We start from the raw sequence: 24515 nt of genomic DNA on the forward strand, positions 1-24515 counted from the left end.
GTGGGTATGTGGGAGGGAGGGGTCCAATGCCTGGCTTCTATTTTACAAGGACCCTGGATCTGGGGTTCTGTAAATCCCCAGATCTAAAGGTTCTCAACAGCACACTCACTCTCAAGCACTCACATTGGCAGGGATCGGGGTATCTGGGCTCTCTGCTCTCAGGTTTTGCCCTGCTTGGTCTGCAGGTGGACTGACATGCTCCTCCAGCTCAATGCTGCTGCAGCCGCCAGGTTAGGCAGTCCCATTGCAGCTGGAGGCTGGTATTTGGGCCTGCAGTTCTGTCAGTGGCTGAGAGACCCTGCAGACCTGGGACCCTGGGAGGATGGTGCTGCGGGTCTGGGACTCCAAGACCGATTCAGCTGGCCGTTCCTGCTAAGGGGCTAGAGGCTCCGTCTTAGCTGCTGCAGACTCCAGGAAGTGAGCTCTGGGCTGAGAATCAGTGAGAAGTCTGTGCTGAGGAGGACGGAGGTCCGAGAAAGGGGAGTGCCGAGAGAATAAAGGATCATTTCTCTCCTTCCCCAAACAAGACCACGGGTGACCAGAGACCAGAGCTCTCACCTCCTGCGAAGTTCTCTGTTGTTTAAAAAGACTCTCCATCATTTCCCTGGCTTCAGAAGTCCTTCCACTCACCCACTCAGGCATTCAGCTCTTCCACAGCTCAGAAACTGTGCGTGCTAGTCACCTGACTCTGCCTCCCTATTTTTTAACTTTTATTAATTACACTTTATCCACATTGTATCCCTCATAAACCCCTCGCTCTTCCCCTCCCAATCCCACCTTCCCTTCTCCTTTCCTGCCTGCTCCTCCCCAAGTCCACTGATAGAGGAGGTCCCCCTCTCCTTCCTTCTGATCTTAGTCAATCAGATATCATCAGGAGTAACTGCATTGTGATCCTCTGTATTCAATCCCCATTCCGAAAGGCAAAAAGGATGAACATCAGAAGAAAAAGAAAACAGGAAACAAGTTAGGAATCTGCCACAGAGGGTCTCTGAAAGGCTCTGCCTTGCAGACTATCAAAGCAGATGCTGAGACTTAAGGCCAAATGTTGGGCAGAGTGCATGGAATCTTATGAAAGAACTGGCAAATAGTAAGATCTGGAGAGGACAGGAATTCCACAAGAAGAGCAACAGAACCAGAAAATTTGAACACAGGTGTCTTTCCAGAGACTCATACTCCAACCAAGTATCATGTATGGAGATAAGCTAGAACCCCTGCACAGATATAGCCCATGGCAGTTCAGTGTGGCTTGCATAGTAATGGGAAGAGAGACTGCCTCTGAAAAGGTTATATTTTAAGAGACGATTTATTGACAACATTGAAGGTGTTAACAATTTTCAATTTTTTTTTTTTTTTTTTTTTTTTACCCTAGACCCTGAGAAGTTGAGTTCAGCAACCTATCCTCAGTAAGGCCACTAAAAGATCCAAGTTAACAGTAGAAAACAGAAGACAAGATACTTATCCGATGTGTCCATATTGGCATGAAGGTTAAAGAGACACTCCCTCCTTCTGAAGTCTCTGATGTACTTCTTTAGCTTCCTGAAGTGAGATTAAAATTTAAATAGAGGGCCAGATATGTTCATATCTGACAGTAGTGATCAACATACAGCTTTTATCCACCATCAACTAACCCATTACTACCTGATCTTTAGTCTTATCTACCAAGGTGGTTTGATGGTTGTTAAACTTCTCACTTTGGAGATATTTTTTCTTCACTCAGCATGAGATTTCTGTGGAAATTCCCGTTTGTTTGAAGTCTATTGTTCCACTAGTCTGATAGCTTGAGAGACACAAGTGTCTCTTTAGTAAACCCCCATTTTTCTGTTAGGCCTGCCTGTTATAGAAGCAATCTACTGTGAAAATCGTGCTCAACACCAAATTTGTTATGAAGGATAATCAAGGATATTATTGCCCCTTCACTACTTTCTCTGAGATGTGACAAGTATATTCTAAAATGTTGATGTTTTTGATGGGCCTGAGGACTTTCTTCAATTATTGTGTGTGATATGAAAACACAATTAGGAGAGATGTGTCTAACAGGTAATGTTTCCTCTTTTGGTTGCATAGTATTGACACTGACAATATTGTGTCTTTTGTACCTAAGACATATTGTGGCAATCCACAGATTTCGGTGTTGCCCTTCTCTTACAAAATGTTTAGGAAGAGGTACCCATTGTTCTTTATTCCTTCTATGAGATAAGGGGAAAGGAGTAATTTCTCCTTCTACTTCTTCATTGGTTTTAATTATTTTTTAATTTTTATTTTTTCAATTTATTCATTTTATGTACAATTTGTAGACACCTCTCTCATCTCCACCCAGTCCTATTCTCCCACCCTCTTACCCCTTCCTCTTCTCATACATCTTTTACAGGGGGAGTCCTACTACCCGATCACCTAACCCTAGCCTATCAAGTCTCTTCAATATAGCCTGGAGCCCCTTAAACTTTTGGCATGGCTAAGTTGCTCCATTCATACCATCCATGTGTGTAACAGAGAGAGTGCTTACAGTCTTACCTTCAAGGATGTGAGATGCAAAATTTCTTCTTTGTCATGTGTATATCCACATTCCCTTGTTTGTGATATACTCAACCAAATTCTAGGCCTGGCCTCCATCCCAATAACACTCACAATATCTGCCATGCCATATCCCCAATCTAAAGTCCCTGTTATGACATTTAACCACGTAAGACTTTATATTCTGGCCTCCAACCATTTGTAACCAAGTTCTGTCTCTTTTCATATACCCATGCAAATGCCCAGTTCTCTCATGTACACACCCAAGTTGCTTGTCTGGCTCCAAACTTTGCAGACATAAATCCCTCCCTTGTCAAACTGTCCAGCCCCCCACAAGCTCCCACTCTACCTCCTCCCCTTTTCCAGTTCTAGCTTTAGTGACTCACAATGACAAGTATCATTTCAATGAAGAATTATATTATTTTTAACAACAAGGTGAATATAAATTTTATTGTTTGTGGAAAAGAGAATTTCTCCACATTTTGATTCCCATATATTGGTTATTTGCCTCAACAGTGGATTCCTCACCAGTGGTTGCCTCAACCCTGGTAGCCTCAATTGCAAAGTCATTTGTGGTTGTGGATGAGGTTGCACTGGCACATGCTCAGGTAGAGGTCTCACTTGCAATAGCTGGGAATTTGCCAGCAATGGTTGAAGTTTCACTTGAGATGGGTGAAATTTCACATGCAACAGTTGACGTTTTCCCTAAGAAGGTTGATATTTCCCATGTGATGGTTGAAGTTTTGCCTGTAATGGTTGATATTTCGCTTGAGATTGATGAAATTTCGCCACCAGTTTTTGAAGATTTTCCTGAGAAGTTTGAAGTTTCACATGTGATGGTTGAAGTTTTGAATGTGATGGTTGAATTTTCGCTTGAGATGGCTGAAATTTGGACAGTGATGGTTGAAATTTCACCTGTAATGGTTGACATTTTGCGTGAGATGGGTGAAACTTCCTCTCCAGTGGATGAAGTTTTGCCTGAGAAGGTTGAAGTTTCAAATGCGATATTTGAATTGTTGAATGCAGTGGTCAAAGTTTGGCTTGAGATGCCTGAAATTTTGCCTGCTATGTCTGAATTATCACTTGCAATGGTTGACATTTGGCTTGAGTTGCTTGAAATTTTGCCTGACATGGTTAAAGCTCTGCCTGAGAAGGTTGAAGTTTCGAATGCTATGTTTGAAGTATCAAATGGGATGTTCGAAGTTTGGCTTGAGATGCCTGAAATTTCACCTCCTATGACTGAAGTATCAACTACAATGGTTGACATTTCGCTTGAGATGGGTGAAATTTGGCCTGCTATGGTTAAAGCTTTGCCTGAATAAGTTGAGTTTTCACATGTGATGGTTGAATTATTGAATGCAATGGTCGAGGTTTGGCTTGAGATGCCTGAAATTTCACCTGCTATGTCTGAAGTATCAACTGCAATGGTTGAAATTTGGCTTGAGTTGCTTGAAATTTTGCCTGCTATGGTTAAAGCTTTGCCTGAATAAGTTGAGTTTTCACATGTGATGTTTGAAGTATTGAATGCTATGGTGGACGTTTGGCTTGAGATGCCTGAAATTTCACCTGCTATGACTGAAGTATCAACTGCAATGGTTGACATTTCGCTTGAGATGGGTGAAATTTGGCCTGCAATGTTGGACGTTTTGCCTGAGAAGTTTGAAATTTCACAAGCGATGGCTGAAATTTCGCTGGTCGTTGAAGTTTTGCCTGCATATGTTGACATTTTGCTTGAGATGAGTGAAAAATCGCCACTAATGGTTGAAGTTTTGCATGAGAAGTTTGAATTATCGCATGGGAGGGTTGAAGTTTCACTTGTCATGGCTGAAATTTCTCCTGTGAGGGTTGAACTTTTGCTTGCTATATCACTTGTACTTGGTTCTTCGGCAGGTGGATCACTGAAGATATTTTCTGGTAGCTCTTCAAGCCACAAAATTTCGTCATTCAGCAGTGATTCTTTGAACTTCTTCAGGACTGGTTGTTCAATATCCTCAACCTTCTTCGAAGTCTCCTGTCGGGAACGCCCCTCACGGTTTTTCGCTTTAGGAGGCTGTTGTGATAATCAGGAAGACAAAAAAGTTAGTTTATTAAGAAAGAAGTCAGGATAAGAAGTGAAGGAAGCTTTGTCAGAAAGGTTGAGGGTTAGAAAGGGGATTTAGGCTAGGCTAGAGAAAAGAAGTCATTTTCAGCAAGAGTACATCAATGAAGGGAGCTCCAGTAGGGTAGGTCATCTTACCTTTCTGTAACGTATGTTTGGTGGGTAATACTTGAGGGCTGCCTTTGTCTTTACTGGCATGACTACCTTAGGTTTGTCTTCACTCTCCTCAATAGAAAATGGTGGATAATCAATTTCTGACAGTCCTTTTGATTTATTGGTCTTCTTTGCCAGGTTCAATTTTAGAATGTCTTGCCTAAAGAGGTCTGAGCAACTGACAAGCTGTGAAGGTCACACTCCTCACGCCTGCTTGGTCTTGAAGGCTTCAGTCAATAGGAGGCTAGCAGGTATTTAGACATCACAAAATATGACTCCTACCCAACAGAATGCCTGGTGAACAATGAACAGCAGAATGTGTCACTCCAGCCAATTGTGAGGGAGGGACAAATTCTAAAAAATCAAAGAGTCAAAAAGTCCAGCTTTATAAGGAGGCTACCCTTCAAAAACCCCAAGACAACTTTTGCATATCATTATTCTGCATATATCCATTTTAGTTATGGTAGAAAACACAGCAAAAACTTTCTCCTCCAAATGCCTCCCCATGACTCTTGCTGCTCAATAAATTATTCCACCATGTCTGCCTTAATCTTTGCCTAGTTTCTTGAATATCTTTCCTAAAGTCATTCCCAACATACATTACTGTATTTAAATATCAGTAGATATATCAATCATCATCCCAAAGTGTTTTATCACAAACATGTAGGCTCCCAGCAGAAACCTGCCTCTTACTAACATCTATACACAAAAGACTTTGCACTGTCTATCCATATGTACTTTACACACAGACTTTCCATATCCTCCTTCAGGGTCAAGTCTGGTGATTGTACCCCAGCAAATTATACTTGTTTTTCTACATCCTACCATATGTAGCCTGGCTCCCAATAGCTATTATTGCTGCCTGTATCTTACAGTAACTTCCTCCAGACTTCCTTTAGTCTACCTGTGTCACCCAACCTCTTCCCACCATGAACCAATGCTAAAATCTAGGAACGCCACCTAGAACCACCCTAAGTACTACAGGTATATTTAGGATCCATCCAGGACTGGCTCTATTGACATGCACAGGACCCTTTACAATATCTACACCATACTCCATATTCCATACACAAATTTCCCATGCTTTATCTCTCCCACTCTTGCCAACATTTAGAATCACACACACACACACACACACACACACACACACACACACACTCACACCAAAGTATTTTTACTTCTAAATTCCTATGGAATTACTGAATGTACATAATGTAGCTGTATATCCTTGTAATAATAACCAATAGGCTTTCAAGGGGTCTCACGTTGTGCACCCCTGCCTACTCTCACTGCTTCTTTTTCTTTTTATAAGATATATTTTAGTTTCATTTTCATTAATTACAGATTATTCACTTTGTATCCCAGCTGTAGCGCCTTCCTTCTTTAACTCCCAACCGTATCTTCCTCCCTCTTTGCCATCAATGCCCTTTCCTAAGTTCTCTGACAAGGAGAACTGACAAGGAGGGCCTCTTCCCATTCCCTCTGACAGTAGTCTCTCAGGTCTCTTCAAGACTGGATACATTGCCTTCCTCTGTGGCCTGTTAAGGCTACATCCTGCTGTGGAGAATATCTATGCAGGGGTTCTAGGTTACCTCCACGCATGGTCCTTCTTTGGAGTATCAGTCTCCAAAAACACCCTTGAGTCCAGATTTTTTGGTTCTGTTGCTCTCCTTGTGGAGCTCTTTTACCCTTAAGGTATTTCTATCTCACCTTTCTTTCATAAGATTCCCTTCAATCTGCCCAGTTTTTGGCTATGATTCTCAGCCACTGCTGAGGTAGTTTTTCAGAGGTCCTCTGTAGAAGGCTTCTTTCCTGTTCCCTGTATTAGCCTGCTTCTGATATCTATCCACTTTGCCTATCTGAATGAGGATTGAGCATCTTACCCAGAGTTCACCTTCTTGATTATCTTCTTTAGGTGTACTGATTTTACTATGTTTATCCTAGATTATATCTCTAATATCCACTTATGAGTGAGTATATACCCTCTGTGTCTTTATGCTTCTGGGATACCTCAAAGTGGATGATCTTTTCTAGGCCCCACCATTTGCCTGCAATTTCATGATTTCCTTGTTTTTATTTGCTGAGTAATATTCCATTGTGTAAATGTACCACAACTTTTGTATCAATTAATAACACTATTCACATCCACTCACAGGATTCTTTGCAATATCTACACTATACTCTATTGGCCATACACAAAGATCCAAGTTCTTCCTCTCCATCTCTTGCCAGAAACACACACACACACACATAAGTATTTATACTTCTAAATTACTATGGAGCAACTGACTGTACATAACCTTCCATGTAACTGTAACCTATAGACTTTTATGGGTACTGAATCATGCATGTTGGCTACTTTCAACTCCTTCCTTTTCTTTGGACAGCGTAGAGGTGCCTGTGGTGTCCTGCTTCACATAAAAAACAGTTTTCACAACTTATACTAGCCCAGTCAATATGCATTCATTTCATTTTCTTCTTGCAGTTTTACAGTGTGTTAAGCATGCTACACACTTCCAGACACTCATTGTCCACAACTTGTCAAATCCAAAGTGGGTACCACAAAAAACGGCCAGTCCTAACCTGGACATTTTCCATTGCAGTACTGCCACCTAGGCTTTAACAAAATCTCCAATACTGTACCAGCCTAGTCCAAAGACCACACAGTGTGCAACATCTAAGATCCTGCCACAGATAACCTTGTATACATGTACACATAGGGTACTTTGAGCTGTCCTCAACTCTCTACTTCATACTCAGTTTTCCTATTTCCCTTCCATTTCACTTTCCCGAGTCTAGACTGGTGAGTACACCAACATTCAAGACTTGGTTTTCCTTATTCTATCGGATTTACTACAGAGAGAACAGTCCTTGTTCCATCATAGAACAGCAGTGTGCACCCTTCAGTAGTGACTTCTGATCTTCTAAAGGACACTTAGTCTCAAACCCCAGCATCTGCTTGTCACCTCATCCTTTGCAGAATCCAATACATAGGATCTCTTATAACTTAATGTAACTATACTTACTCCTCGAAAATTTTCTGTGCATACAAGACCCCATTGTTTATCCAGATCCTACATATAATACCCAGTGTCATATCAGCATTCTTTTCTGAACTGTAGACAATACTTAGGATCTATTAGCGGCTACCTCACCTTCACCTACTCATGGAATATTTACTGTTCATAAATAACCTCACTCTTTATCTAGACTTTCCATGTCCTTCCCCAGTGTCTAACCAGATGACACTTCTACCCACAATTTTCTTGCATTAATACATTATACTTTTTATATTTAATCTCAATGCCATTTTCTCACCCTAGTTTTCACACTTACAGACTTAGAACTTACCAGAGTGAACCTAGGCTTCAACAGAGACGGAAATTCAGAAGTGTAGCTCCTCCATTTACTCCTGTGTTATATCCAAAATAAAGGAACTGACCAGAGGGCACCCGATGGACACATGCAGAGGTACATATATTCTGCCACTCACAATATTCAACACCATGCTCAGATTTCCTATGCCTCTTCCATAAGATAGCATGTTGTTTCCTCACTCAAAACTAGATATTAAATTTTCTAAATTCTTCTAGATTGAGCCTAATTCCCATACACAATACACTATTCTGATCAACTGTGCCTTGCAGTAGCAAAATGTAGGTATCTACAGATTCCTAAACCCATGCCCTGGCCTAGATTCATTACATCCACTGGAGATGAAGCCAAGGCTTAATATGCCCAGAGGATATTACATGCAAACACCCTGGGACACCCTACATCACCCTTTTACATACTCAAACTTCTATTGTCCTCCCTCAGGCTTTAGCACAGTATGAAAACACTCACTTCATACTTGTTCTCCACATCAAATTGACCTAGAGTATTAAAATCAGAGCCATGGCTAGTCTTTCTCTCTGACCAATACAATAGAAAATTGTTGGAAACAGGGTCCAAAGTCCCTCAGTTCAGGCCCCTCTTACTAAACCTCCTATATTTTAGTGAACATCTAACCTCTTCCTAGGACCTGCCTTAAAATTATCCCCACCCAGATATTTTGTATAACATATACTCTATCATAATTTATGCAGGTTTAGTGTGTCCTCTTTAAGAATCCAAATTTTTGAATATACCTCCCAAAATGTTCTTTTTGCAGACTCTGATGCATTTGCTCTAGGTCCTGTAGCAAGAGTGAGCTTCTCACTTCCACTAACAACCTCAAGGATTAATGGTCCTAGCAGATTCTCTTGGATACTGGATATTTTCTAGACTTCCACCAAGACCACCCTTCCTGCAGTAAACCATTATCAATCAACTTCTCCATGGTGTAGAGTATCATGTATTTCTTTCCATAAGGTAATTGTTTATTAAAACTACAATTTTCAGACTGGTTAGAACTGAAAGTGGAAGTTCTAGCACGGTTGCTTAATCTTAGCAGTAATGACTTCTAGGTTTGTTTGGTTCCCAAATCCTGAGTTTCAACTTATTTTCACCATGCTGTCCTGTGTTATAACCAACATCTAGGTTTGTACAAGACGGAATATGACCATATTAACCCAAAGCACGATTTCTCCTCTCTATACAATGCCACTATTTACTCAATTGTGTTGAGTACCTACCTAACTCACTCTTGATACATGTCTCCAAAAACATACTGAATCTAGTCTAGTACCCTGTATAGCACTTCAAACTATAAAGTGTTGTTGGGCCATAAGGACTCAACAAATATATAACTCAGCCCAAGCATAATTCAAACACAATTCTCTGTACTGTATCCAACCTTATCTACTTTTCAACCAAGTCATCCTCTATGTAAATCTACACATAGGAGACAATGAACTGTGCTCACCAATCTGCTTTGCTCCATTCCCAGATTTACTCCATTCCCTGTTTTTTTCTCTCTCCAGGGTGTATCCTGTTGAGTTTCCCCAAACTCACTTGTTTTTCAATATTCAGTGAGAACTTATGTACATAAGACAGCCTCTGTTTTATCTTAGAATGACTGCATACAGCTTGCAGTAGTCACTTCTGGTCTACCTCAAAATCCCGAATCTCAAACAGCAGCATCATCTCACCACCCCATCCTCTCCTGCAGCAAACACCTAAATTCCCTTGACACCTACTTTACCTGCACCTACTCATGCAAAATTTGCTGTGCACACATACCCCTATTCCTTATTCAGACTTCTCACATCCTCCCCAAAGTCGAGCCAGGTTGCTATCTTCCACATTAAATTATTTTTTTTTCTACATCCAACCATATAAAACTTGTATCTCACTGCCAGTGTCACAGACTAGTTTTGACACTTGGATTTTTGCATGTTGCTATAGTGAATCCTAAGCTTCAACAGATTCCTAAACACATAAGCATAATCCCAACATCTAAACATGTTTTGTATCCAGCATATGAATTCTCGTAATAACCTACCTTATCTAATATACACATGCACATTTTTGTGTCTTCTTAAACACCAACTACTTTATAGCCAGACATCCTATTACATCCTCCATGGGATAGGATAGAATTCGTTGACTCACTAACAACCAGATATTTGACCTTCTAGAAAATTTTAGAACTAACCCACATCTCACAGAATTTATGCTAGCCTGTTCATATCAACTGTACCTTACAGTAGCAATGGTTACTCATTCCTTTATTATATTAAAAAAAACTACAGATCAGGTTCCTCTCATTTTTTTAATGGTGTTTCCCCTCCCTTTCTTTCCCTTCCCTTTCTTATTCTCCCTTTCCTTTCCTTGTTCTACCCTGTCCCTCCATTTGCCCTTCCACTTCCCTTCCTTACACAGCTGCAAATCTCATTTCCTGGCCTAGATATATGACATCTACTCGAGTTCTGGCCAAGACTTAGGATGTAGACAAGATGCTACCTGCACACATCCACAGGACCTGTTTTGCTCCCTAAACCACACTATTTCATACCCACACTTCTAATGTCCTCCTCCCGGCTTTAGCATAGTATTCAAACCTTCATAATAAGCTTGGTTTCCACATCCATGCAGAACTGAGTTATGTTCCACAGTCAGTGCTCGGGCTACCTTGTCTGTCTGACTGAAGCAGTAACAAACTCTAGGAAGTAGGATCTCAAATCTCTAAGCTCAAACTCATTCACTAACCTCCTATACTGTTACTATTTTCTGAACTTATCCAAGTACTTGCCCTACAGGAATCCATCTACAGGCATTTTGTATTGCCTATGCTCTATCATTTCTCATTCAGATAATTCTGTTCTCCCAGGGGGTGCAACTTTTTGTGTAAAGTCCAGACTAAATTGCTATCTTTGCACAAACTGCTGTATATGCTCTACATCCATAACCAGTAGGCACACCTGTCCCACACTAACAACCTCTAGCATTGCTATTCCCATCAGTTCTCTTGTGCACTGAACAGTGTCTAGACTTTCACTCAGACTACCCTTCTCTGAGAAAATCACTTTTGATTGTTTTTGGTACTGCTTACATCATCCTACTCCATTCCATGGTTAACCCTCCTCCTCCATGGTCTAGACTCTTGATTAATTCTTCATAAAACATAATTAGTTCCCCAAACTCATAGTATCTAGACTTGTTAGAACATTTAGTAGCTTCCCTAACATATCTGATTGTTCTTAGCAGTACTGATTTCTCGCTTTTGCTAGCTTCTCAAATCTTGAATTCCAGCCTATATTCACCATGGCATCCTGGGCTAGTGCCAATATATAGGACTGTTGTAGTACTGAATCTACCCACAAACACCATAGCTCCCTTTCTACTTTCTATACAATGCCATTCTCTACTCAGTTTTCCTTGTCATTTCTTCACACTCTTGATAACATGCTGAGTCTTATTCAGTATCTTGCATAGTCTTAACAATGTATAATATGTAAGTAGGATCCTGTAGGTTTCAACAAATTCCAAATATGGACCCTGCATAGGCCCAAAACCTCTCCCTGTGTTATAGGCAACATTTATCCAGGCACCTAACAGACAGTACTTTATTTACACCTATACACATGACACTTTCAGATGCCCTCACCACTCTACTTTTTACCCCCAAATCTCCATTTCTCTCCCTTACCACTTCCCAGGGTTTACATCGATGAATACCCCCATACTCAGCACTTGTGTTTCTGTATTCAGTGGGCTCCACCTTATATAGAAAAGTCCCTTTTTCATGTTAGAATTGCTGCTTGCACCTGGCAATCATCATTTATCATCTTCAGGAAACCATATCCCTTAGCTTTCATATAATTACAGCTACTCAAGGAACATTTCCTGTGCCTAAATAACCCCACTCTTATACAGTCTACCCATGTCCTCCCTTATGTCTAAACAAGTGAAAACTTTCTAAAACATAATTTTCCCCCCTTCCATGTTGCAATAGTGAACCTTATGATTCAATAGAGTCCTAACCCAAAGGTATGTTTCCAACAACTACCCCTGTTTTATAGAGAACATGAAGGCTCCAACCTCTAACTGAAGGACAGACAAGGTAACAAGTTTCTCTGGTGGAAGTGTGCAAACTCCTGTTGCAATGTCAAGGCTATAGCAGACCCTGTAAACTGCTATATCAGACTGTGTGGGCTCTGTTCTTACAAGAGTTCTCAGACAAATGACCTCTCTTATATACAACATCTGTGCCCTAATTTTAATCCATGTAGTCTTAGGAAATTAAAGCAGCTAATTGATGGTGTGAATAGTCTTTTGCCCTTCCCTGTGTCTGGTAGGATCCCATCTCACATGTAGCATAGGTCTCCCATTCATGTTCCTCCATACTGTGCATCTAAACCAAGTCCCTTTCCCTTGGGCTTCTCAATGGAATCTCATACAACTTCTTCTTCTTCTTCTTCTTCTTCTTCTTCTTCTTCTTCTTCTTCTTCTTCTTCTTCTTCTTCTTCTTCCCCTCTCTTTCTTTTCCTCTCTCTCTTTCTCTCTCTCTCTCATTGTATGTGTGTTTGCATGTGTTTAGGATGGTGTCTACTCTGTTCCTAAGTGCTTCATCCTTGGGTCTTAGTTTCCTATCAGCAATGTACATGTCACTCATTCCTGAGGTAAACCACATCTGTCTTGTCCTCAGAGCAAACTTGATGTGTTTCCTGAGTAGGACTACAACATAGAGGAAAAAGCATGAAGATCTCAATTGCCACCTGTGCTCACTGATCACCCCAGGATGCAATAATGATACCTGACATTATTCGGGCACCAGGAGGCATAGTGAGGCAGAGCACTATAGACTCAGGGTTCCTGTGACACAACTCTTTTTGGGAACTCCCATTTCCCTATGTTCCCTATGTGAGTGTGGGCACAAAAAGCACAGAGACCCTAGATCTTATCCTAGGAATTCTAAACCTCACTGCATGAGGGGTACCCAAATAACATTCTCCTCAGTCCCTCAGTCCTTCTGATACCATCCTCTGTATCCATGAAAAACTGAAGGTACACTCTAGCTTCTTATTCACTATGCAAATGGGACTGTCTCTCCTGTTTCATTCCCACCCAAGCATTACTGACTTCAAATCTGATCTCACAATGCATAAATTGGCTATGTACTTAAAGGAGGTTAGCTGTGTCTTAGGCCACCCCTCCTGGATGATGCAATACTAAATGTGTATGGTGGAGGTATGGAGCTCAATTTAGGGATAACCAGCAGGAACCCTTCCTCTGATGAAGCTGTGTCATCCAATAGGGCTGGCTATCTTCCTTAATGCAACCCCCTTCGATTTATTGACCTTGCATCACAGGTATCTGCTGAGGACACACAGTAAACCATGAACCCCTCAGTTACATTAGGCTGCCTTCTGCTGTACCTTCCTCAAACATAGCCTCCAGCAAGGCTGAATGAGCACCATTAAACTCAACCAAGGCCCTACCATCCAAGCACCATGCATGCCTCACAGCACACCCTTAGAAATCCCGGATGTCTTAGTTACACTTATAAAATGCAGCCTTTCCACCCAGCTCAGGGCTGCACATGCTACAGCTTTGCTCATGCAAGACATTCTCAGGCCACCACACTTCAGTTGAAAATATACCTGGGAATATCTACTGTGTGTTGAAACCCACTAGCCAGGGTATCCATGCAGCATCTCTAACCTAGTCATAATGAGATGTCTGTGCACTCATATCTGGCTACACTCCCCCCCCCATCCTCCAATGTGTATTTTGTCTCTGTATGATTTTTTTTTTTCAGGGCATCTAAAAGTTCTTGCCCTTCCTGTGGCCTGAATAAATGTCATTGGTATTGTCACCTGCATTCATCTTTTCAGGCATCACCTGCCTCCAGGCCACTACTTAAACCAACTATGTGCTGAAATTTATGTGATAGGTACCTTTACTCTGAAAAGAACAATATCTTCTCCAAAGGTCAAAGGAGAAGGTTGTTAGATGGAATCCTGAAATCTTTGTCTTACCAGATGCTTCAGCCTTTGGACCAAAGGCCTTTTATTAAGAACTTGCACACAGTCTGTGTGTGAAGTTTAGTCACCGTTTTTTTTTTTGATGGGAGCAATGGCTTCCCTACCTGTGGAAAGACAGACACAAGGGTGGGGGGACGTTTAATTAGAGGTCACAAAAAAGGTACAGTGTATATTGCTCACACCCAGGAGCAGAGATACACAGAGGGAACCGGATGTGTAGATTTGTGATGGGGAAAACACAGCTGCACACCCTTTAATGTCCAGCTGGTGCTTAATCCAAATCTGAGCACCATAGAGTCTCAGACAGAGACACAAAGTAGTGCCTGTTGAGGGATCAAAGTCTGCCCATTTCTCACGTAATCATACCACCCCGATTTTTTACCTCAGTTTGCCTAACTGTGATTAATGGACAGTAAAAGGCAGTTGTCTTTTGGAAGTCTTTCTTACTTCCTCTGTCAGGTATGCAATCCTAGAGAGTATCACCACTTGATATCCAAGGGATCTGCAGGTCAGCACCTACCTCCCAATCATAACCCCCCACCCTAGCCCTCACATATACCTCCTTTTTAAGTGCCTTCAAGCTTCTCTTTATGACAACCAAAGCCACAAATATCTAGATGTAAGGTCCTGTCTCACTCACACAGTCATTCTGTCAAGAGCACAAGTGACAACAATCACCAAGCACAGAGGTGACATCCATTTACATGTTTTGGCAATCTATGCTTCCATGGTCTGAAATGATAAACGTTGCACCAAAGGGTTGTCACCTGAGGACAAAGAGACTGGGAAGAATCCTCAGGCTTCACTTCAAAATGTAGTAGCAAGAACCTCTCCTGTGACATTAACAAGCACAGAGGCTCATAGGACACACTCACAGGGTCAGTTAACACACTCAGGTTGGATGAAGGCACCTACCTATGCACTTTGTTGTCTGTGTAGTAATCTCACCTCACCTGTCTGTGAGTATCGTTTACAAATGAGTCTGTAACCAGGAAAGAATGGTTTTTCTCTGTTGTCATGGCAACCACAGTGTCACAGAAAAAGTTCTCTCCTAGTAGCTCCTTCTCTGTAGAAATCAGGAAGTACTAATTCACCCAGGAGACTGACTCTTCACCTACTTCTGTGTCACGTAGTTCACCAACTCCCCCCTTAACCTGCAGGTGTGAAAGAAAGTATGTATGCATGTACACACTACATAAGATGATGCTGCCATTCTAGGCTTCAAGGTCTTTGACCACAGATCTCAAGGACAAGGCAAGACAAGAGATGACAGGTTCCAATCTGCCTTCTAACATAATAAGATCAGGGGCCACATCTGAGAAGGACACTTTTACACCTGCCAGAATTCAGAAGACAGGCATGTTGCTCCTCCAGGTGCAAATAAGTATTCTATGTCACTTGGCAGAAAATGAGGAGGATTTTGGACCTGCACAGGATAGAAAGTAGTTCAGGAGTTCAGGTGGCACCTGCATCAAAAAAGAGTCAATGTGGAATGTCAAGCAGGAAGGGAACAGATCAAAGGTCAAATGGCAGGAATCTTTGGAAACCTCAAAGCCTGCCTCATGTGGCATTTTTTCTCTACTAGTGCCAGAACACCCAAACAAATCCTGAACAGTGTCATCTACTGGGAAGCAAATATGCAAAAGCCCCAGGCTGTGGAGGATGTCTCATTCAAATCAGAAACACACACATACACGCACACACAATGCACACATTCACAAATTCACACACAGAAACACACTTACACACACTCATGCATAATCACACACTGTCCCAAGGCATAACTACTTGTCTGTGCACCCATCACTGCATCCAGTGAGATGTTTTCTCAGCAGATTAGATGACACCAGATTAGAAAGTTCACCTCTTCACGGTTTTTCTTTTTATTAATTACAGTTTATTCTCTTTGTATCCCAGCTATAGCCCCTTCCACCATTTCCTCCCAATCTCACCTTCCCTACCTCTTTTTCTTCTATGCTGCTCCACCAGTCCAATGATGGGAGGGGGGGTCTTCCTTTCCTTCCATCTTACCATAGTCTATCAGGTCTCATCAGGACTGGCTTCTTTATCTTCCTCTGTGGATTGGTAAGTCTGTTACCCCCTTCAGGGGGACATGATCCCAGAGAAAGCCCATGAGTTCCTGTCAGAGTTGGTCTCTGGTCTATTATTGTGGAACCCTCTTAGATACTGAGATACCTTGGGCTCCTTCTGTGCAGGAGTTCTAAATTATCTCCACGCATGAACCTTGTTTATAGTGGCACTGTCAGAAAAGACCTCTATGCATAGATTTTTGGTTTTGTTGCTCTGCCCATGGCACATACATGATCCTGATAGAAAGTGAATTTTGCTTCACTGACTTCATTGAAAATGCTTCCAACATTCATGGAGTGGCAGTGCATTTCCTTCTTAGGGCTGGGTAGTTTTCTGTTACTTGAGTGTACCATGCTTGGCCTATCTCTTCTTCAGGAGTTGATAATTTCGAATCTTTTTACTGTGCTTGGGCCTACTATGAGCTTTTACATACTGCAAATTTCTCTAATGCCTCTATTCAGGGGTGTGACCCATAGATTTAGGGGTGGAGTGACTGTGTGATGGGTTGACATAGCATTTCCTATTCTGATGCACACAAAGGTTCTCCCCACAGTAGATAGGGGACTGACAATTCCTGCATCAAAAAGACCTTAGGATTCTTCCTGTACTGAACAGTTGTTCTTAATTTCCTTTCTACATAGTCACATGGGGGCTGGATTTAACTGCTTTCATTGTATGTTTCTTGCAATTCCTAAGGTCAGATATCATGGACCATGTGCTCTGCCACCCATGCTCCCTGCATGAAGAGATGATTAGTGGTGATGCATGGTGCACTTAGATCTGTAGCTCTTGAGGGACAATAGTAGAACCAGGACGTGTCAGACCCCATGTTAAATGATACTGTGATAGATGAAAGTCTCATGTAGCCTTCAGATTGCACAAAGGCAACCAAAAAGTTGGCCCTGAGCACTGCATTCCTAAAAAGCCTGGACACGAGACTGTACCATAGGCAGGGAACTGGTGACCTTCTTTCTCTGTCCCTTGTGTACTTTTATAGTTGTCACTGGACACCTGGGTCCTCCAGAGAAGCAGGCATGAGTGTTGCTTAGAGGGGGGGTTAGTAGGGCCCACAGCACTTGTACAACCACAGAAACCATTAAAGCACACACACCTTCAAGCCCCAAGTTACAGTCCTGTGATTGATGGGTGGGGCTCATTCAGGAGCACCTTCAGCTAGTTTAACTACATAGACACTCCTTTGTAATGTACATGTGACCTCTGCCACAAAGTGAGGTTCTATATCTTAGGGGCTTATGATCTGTTGTGGTTTATGTCATAAAAGCAGTGCAAAGGTCACTGGGTTATTAAGGAAAAATTTGACATCTTCCCTAAGGCAGGGTTCTGTTGCCTGAGAAACAAACCTAAATATGGAGGTCTTGGACTGAGGAAAACTTACGAGTCTGGGAGATTTGAGCATGGCATGGCCCTATAGGTGGCACAGTTCAAAAGGCTATTAACACTATCCACTCCCAGGCTTCTGGGTAAAAAACAGGAATACACATTGCTTCTGTTGAAGATACAAGCTGGCATGCTTTACAGCCCTGGCTTCTGTAGTGCTTGTCTCTGAGTACAAAGACCACATGCCCTCTACAGGCTGCTTGTCATTTTGTGTGAGTTATTGAGGGAATCTCTGCATTTGGCTTCAATGCATTCTTTCTGTCTCTCCTGCACTAGTAGGTGACTGAATTGTTGTGCATCATCTAGACTGAAAGTGGGTAGCAATTTTATCTGACTGTGTAGCAGTGGTTAAACATTAAATGTCCAGCCTTGGTTCCAGTGACCTCGTTAGCCATCAGAGGTTTGGTGTTTGTGACTAGACATCAATGTTTAGTCATTTGGTTTGGGAGCCAAACCAAACTTGTCCTATGCTGGGGACAACACATTAGGAGGAAGGGCTGAGATTGATGGTTGCTGGGTTGTAGAGAAATCTGCATACAGCCAGAGGGATGGGACTGAATATGATTGGATGTAGCAGAATACTGACGTCACCTTTCTGCTTTCTCTTTGCCCAAGCACATGGGCCAGGGCACATGGTCACAGTTTGTGGCGTCCTGTTCCCTGTTTGCATTGCAATCATGATGTTTTTCTCTCTGCACACACCAAAATTACAGGAATCCTGCCTGGCCCAGTATGTCCCCAGCCATTACAACCAAGGATTGGAAGGCCGTGGAGAGAAATGTCAAGGGCCCAAGGGCAGATAAAACTCTCCCATCAGATGACTTTCAGAACCCTGATGTACTCTGACCTGGTAATAACTAATATATGGGCTGGGCCCTATGTAGGGGACATCTACTTCCCATTAGCAGGTGGAGAATTGGGCCACTGAGGTGGGGTGGGGGACAGAACAAGGGGGTATTCTGGTACTGGCCTCTGGTGTTCAAGCAGGTACTTGTGTTTCAGTCCCCACCTGACACTCTTACCCCATGGCAGAGATGGTAGTCACACATGTTGTTCATGGATTAAAGTCTCTGAAGAAGCCCATGGGTCACAGGGATTTTCTTTGTGGGGCTTATACACATATTTGTACCCAGATGTCCTTAGACTCAGACTTAGATGAGTCTCACCTGTATCTAGGGGGTAGTAGTGTAGGCATTTGTTTCTGGAAGACTGCTTTAAAATCATTGGTGGCCATGTGCTCAACCAACTCTAGAATGAAGCTGTTTCTCATGTGGGGTGAAATGAGCAGCACATTTTATTTGTAAAGGTTTTTTCTTCTCAATGCAGCAGACAATCCAGCAGATGACTTCAGCCAGAAACTTGCTCTTTCTTAGGAGAAGATGTGCAAGAGGCCAGATTATATCTTAAAGGAATGTTAGCTTGTTTCTTGAAGTGGTTTCAGTGTAGTCATACGCAGGCCTATGAAGAAAAGTTTGACCTTCCCTGGAAAATAGATCTAAGCAGAGACTGTGGTGTTAAGCAAAGTCATCCAACATCAAAGAGACTCCTGTCTCATGCTTTCTCTCACTTGAGGATCCCAGGTTACAGATAGGGCCATAAAATTAAAGAACCATAACTAAGAGGAGAGACTGGGAAGGTGCAGGCAATACCCAGTTAATGGGAAGTTCTGAAGGTGTAGGAGTTAGAGCCAGAATCTGGAGGTTGTACATGGTCACATGGTTTGAAATTTGAAGAGACACCATCTGGTTGACTTAGGACCCATATCAGGTGGGTATTAAGGAAGAATGAGGGTGAGTTTGGCTGGAGTGCAGACCCCTGAGTGAGTACACCTTTAAGAAATCAGATGATGTTGTACAGTGATTGGATTCCAGTAAACATTCACTATAAAAAAAACCTCACCCTGCCAGAACATGACACAAAATCACTGCTTGGGATGAGGACATACTTCCATGGAGCTGCCTGCAATGGTCAGGGACTACCTGGAATGCAGTTTTCAGGAATCACCAGACACTCAGCCTGGGTTGGGACTCCTTGGAGTCCAGCTGACTTTCAGACACCCATGCTCCAGGAAGTAGCCTCAGCCAGGCACCCTTCTGCATCTTCACTGAACTCATTGGTTCACTATGTCAGTGTGAACAAAGTAATAAATGCAATGACCAAAAGAGGAGGAATTCCGAATTTGCCCCACTTGAGCTCTATTCTTAGCACAACAGCATTCTTCCCCTTTCCATCAAGGCAAACTTAGGGTGTTTGTCTTCAGTTAAGGGTTCTGTGTGCACTTTTTTTTTTTTTACAGGGAGCCTGTTAAAAATGGGATGCAAGACTTCAAAGTTATGTTTGAGTAGATCTTGGTAGTTCCGGGACTTTTGTTCCAACCCTACAACCTGTCAATGGTGAGAATGTGGTCACTGAGAGCTAACAGGACTCTGCAACAATCTTATCACCCAAAGGATGATTTGGAAGGGTAAAGTGTGATTTGTCCTTCAGTAACATTTGGCCTTTCATGTAACATTGAAGTAGCTGCTGTTAACAGGGTCCATGTTTTAGCTGTCACCTAGGTGGTAGTGAGAGAGCTTCCTGTTTCCTGTATTGCTGAAGAGTGTTATTAGGTATGATGGGCCATCACATAAGTCTCTGCTTTTTAACTTAATACACAAGAGACTGGCTATTCTTTCTCTATCCATGGCTAGCTTCATTTCCTGTGGAGAGATGACAATGTCAGTAGATAAGTTAGAAGCGCACATGGGTTAGAGTTGGGGGCTAAGAATCCATTGTCTGGAAAGTGAAGGAGAATCTATGGGATTGTATCCTGATAGGGAGCCCTTCATGATCCACGATGTGAGGATACCAAGGATCAGGAGGTCCAACCTAGCCTTCTGACACAGTGATCAGGGATGCCGCATAGGAACCATCAGTGTGGCTGTTGCAGAGCAGGTAAAGACTTAGCTTTCATTGATTGGAGTTCAGAGCAACCCAGTCCCAGAAGAGAGCACAGCAAGGCCTCAGACCACGATGGAAAACTTATGATGATGGACCTATAACCTGGAGTTGAGCATGAGGTTTGGGTGACATTTACTGGATTCAGTCCATTGGTTGTTGGAGGCTCACTCTTACTGGTGGAAAATGGAGCTGCCCTCCTCAAAACTCTGACTTCCAAGGTGGGGAAGCAGAGGATGGAGTGCTTGGGGGAAATGGAGGCCCTGTCCAGATCAGTGGTTCAAAACATGGTCCCTGGCATGCCACTGATTGGAAGGCAGTCATGGTCCAGTTACTTGCCACTTATTCTAACTGAGGAAAACAGTTTACCTCTGTGCCTTGGTTTCCTAGAGGGAAAGCAGACCTGTGGAAAATACCCTAACTTCTAGACTTTTGTGTTGGATGGCTTCACTTTTTCACATGGTGCTGTGGAATGCTTGACAGCAGGAGCTGGTATATGGTTGCTGTCTGCCCTGTCATTCTTGTTTGTTTGATAATGTGGTTAATGGGGTGTCACCATGTGAAAATGACTGACTTATGAGGAAGGCTTAGGTCAGGACTTATTTGGAAAGAAGGGTGTACTTGGAAGTTAATCTACATGCTTGTTGAAATTGACACAAAAATAAAAATTAATACTGTGTGAAAACAGGGCCACAAAGGAACATTTTTACTTAATTTTGGTGAGGTGGGTATCCAGAGATTAGATGGATCTCATGTTAATTTTGAAATGAGTAACTGTTTCATGGGACTGTTGCATGGGCTTTACAGTGTGACTTACTCAGTGAATGGTCAGACATTGTTATGTTGATTTGGTTCTGAAGGTCACCTTGTCTTCATCATGAGTGGCAGAACCCAAAACTTCACTGGAAGCAATTCCTGTAATCAGCTGGATTGAATGTTTAGTGTTACAAATACCTTGTCATTGATTTCCTTTATTTCAGCTTATAACTCAGCTGCAAATACAGATTTGAGAGGAAGTTATAGTGAATCATGAAGTCAAGTTTGAGAACACTGAAGATATGTGTGACACATTTTTTTAATTTAATTTAATTTTATTTTTAATTACACTTTATTTACTTTGGATCCCCCCTCTAGTTCCCTTCCTTCTCACCTTCTTTTTCTAGTTCCCTCCCTTCTTTTTCTTCCTTCTGATCCTAGTCTGTTAGGTCTCATCATGAGTGGCTGCATTGTCTTCCTCTGTGGCCTATTAAGGCTGCTCTTCCCTTCGGGGGTGGTGATCAAAGAGCAGGCCAATCAATTCATGTCAGAGGCAGTCCCTGTTCCCATTACTATGAAACCCACTTAGAAACTGAACGGCCATGGGCTATATCTGTGTAGAGGTTTTAGGTTATCTCCATGCATGCTACTTTGTTGGAGTATCAGTCTCAGGAAAAACACCCGTGATAAAACTTTTTGGTTCTATTGCTCTCCTTGTGGAGCTCCAGTCCTCTCCAGATCTTAATGTTTTCCACTTATTTCATAAGATTCCCTTCTTTCTGCCCAAACTTTGGCCATAATTCTCAGGATCTGCTTTGATAGTCTGCAGTATAGAGCCTTTAAGAGGCCCTCTATGGGAGGTTCCTAACTTGTTTCCTGTTTTCTTCTTCTGATGTGCATCCTCTTTGCATTTTGGGATGGGGATTGACTATTTTAGCCAGAGTCTTCCTTCTAGAGTAGTTTCTTTATGTGTACAGATTTTAGTAGGTTTATCCTATAATGTATGTCTATATGAGTGAGTATATACCATGTGTGTCTTTCTGCTTCTGGGATAGCTCATGAAGGATGATCCTTTCCAGTTACCACCATTTACCTGCAAATTTCATGATTTCCTTGTTTTCATTGCTGAGTAGTATTCCATTGTGTAGATGTGCCACAATTTCTGTATCTATTCTTCAGTTGAGAGGCATCTGTTTTTTTCCAGCTTCTGGCTATGACAAATAAAGCTGCTACAAACATGTTTGAGCAAATGTCCTTATTGCATACTTGAGCCTCTTTTGGATGTATGCCTAGGAGTGGTATAGCTGGATCTTGAGGAAGCGCTATTCCTAGTTGTCTGAGAAAGTGCATCTGCTTTGACAGTCTGCAGGGCAGAGCCTTTCAGAAGCCCTCTGCAGTGGGTTTCAAGCTTGTTTCCTGTTTTCTTCATCTTCTGATGTCCTTCCTCTTTGCATTTCAGGATGGTGACTGAACATTTTAGTCAAGGTCTTCTCTCTTGATTATTTTCTTTAAATGTACAGATTTTAGTAGGTTTATCCTATATTACATGTCTATATGTGTAAGTATATACCGTGTGTTTCTTTCTGTTTCTGGGATAGCTCACTCAGGATGATCCTTTCCAGGTCCCACCATTTACCTGCAAATTTCATTATTTCCTTATTTTTTATTGCTGACTAACATTCTATTCTGTAGATGCACCACAATTTCTGCATCCATTCTTCAGTTGAGGGGCATCTGGGTTGTTTTCAGCTCCTAGCTGTTACAAATAAAGCTGCTACAAACAAAGTTGAGCAAATATCCTTATTGTGTACTTGAGCCTCTTTTGGATATGTGCCTAGGAGTGGTATGGCTGGATCTTGAGGAAGCCCTATTCCTAGTTGTCTGAGAAAGTGCCACATTGATTTCCAGAGTGGTTGTACAATTTTATATTCCCACCAACAGTGGAGGAGGGTTCCCCTTTCTCCACAGCCTCTCCAGCATGTGTTGTCACTCTCTAGCTTTTCATCTTGGCCATTCTAATGGGTGTAAGGTGAAATCTCAGCGTTGTTTTGATTTGCATTTTCCTGATGGCTAATGACGTTGAACATTTCTTGAAGTGTTTCTCTGACATTTGCTCTTCCTCTACAGAGAATTCTCTGTTTAGCTCTGTTCCCCATTTTTAAATTGGATTACTTGGTTTGCTGCTTTTCAGCTTCTTTAGTTCTTTATTTATACTGGATATTAGCCCTCTGTCAGATAAAGGGTTGGTGAAGATTCTTTCCCAATCTGTAGGCAATCATTTTCTTTTGATGACGGTATCCTTTGCTTTACAGAAGCTTTTCAGTTTCATGAGGTCCCATTGTTGCTCTTAGAGCCTGTGCTGTTGGTGTTCTGTTCAGGAAGTTGTCTCCTGTACCAATGAGTTCTAGGGTTTTCTCCATTTTTTTCTTCTATCCAATTTAATGTGTTTGGTTTTGTGTTGAAGTCTTTGATCCACTTGGACTTTAGTTTTGTGCAGGGTGATAAGTATGGATCTATTTGTTGAAGATGCTACTTTTTTCCATTGTATGGTTTTGGCATCTTTGTCAAAGATCAGGTGTCCATAGATGTGTGGGTTTATTTCTGGGTCTTCTGTTCGGTTCCATTGATCCACCATTTTGTTTCTATGCCAGTATCATGCAGTTTTTATAACTGTTACTCTATACTACAGCTTAAGATCTGGGATGGAGATACCTCCAGAAGATCTTTTATTGTAGTGGATTGTTTTAGCAATTCTGGGTTTTTTGTTATTCCATATTAAGTTAGAAATTTTCTTTCTCAGTCTGAAAAGAATTGTGTTGGTAATTTGATAGGAATTGCATTGAATCTGTAGATTCCTTTTGGTAAAATGGCCATTTTTACTATGTTAATCCTGCCAAGTCATTAGTATAGGAGATCTTTCCATCTTCTGATATCTTCTAATTCTTCTTCAGAGACTTGATTTTTTTTTCATACAAGTCTTTGACTTGCTTGGTTAAGGTCATACCAAGGTACTTTATGTCTTTTGTGGCTATTGTGAAGGGTGTTGTTTCCCTAGTTTCTTTCTCAGCCCTTTTGTCTTTTGTATACAAGAAGGCTACTGATTTTTTGAGTTAATTTTTTATCCTGGCACATTACTGAAGGTGTTTATCAACTGTAGGTTT

The sequence above is a fragment of the Meriones unguiculatus genome, assembly GCF_030254825.1.
Source record: "Meriones unguiculatus strain TT.TT164.6M chromosome X unlocalized genomic scaffold, Bangor_MerUng_6.1 ChrX_unordered_Scaffold_31, whole genome shotgun sequence".
In the NCBI taxonomy this organism is placed as follows: domain Eukaryota; kingdom Metazoa; phylum Chordata; class Mammalia; order Rodentia; family Muridae; genus Meriones; species Meriones unguiculatus.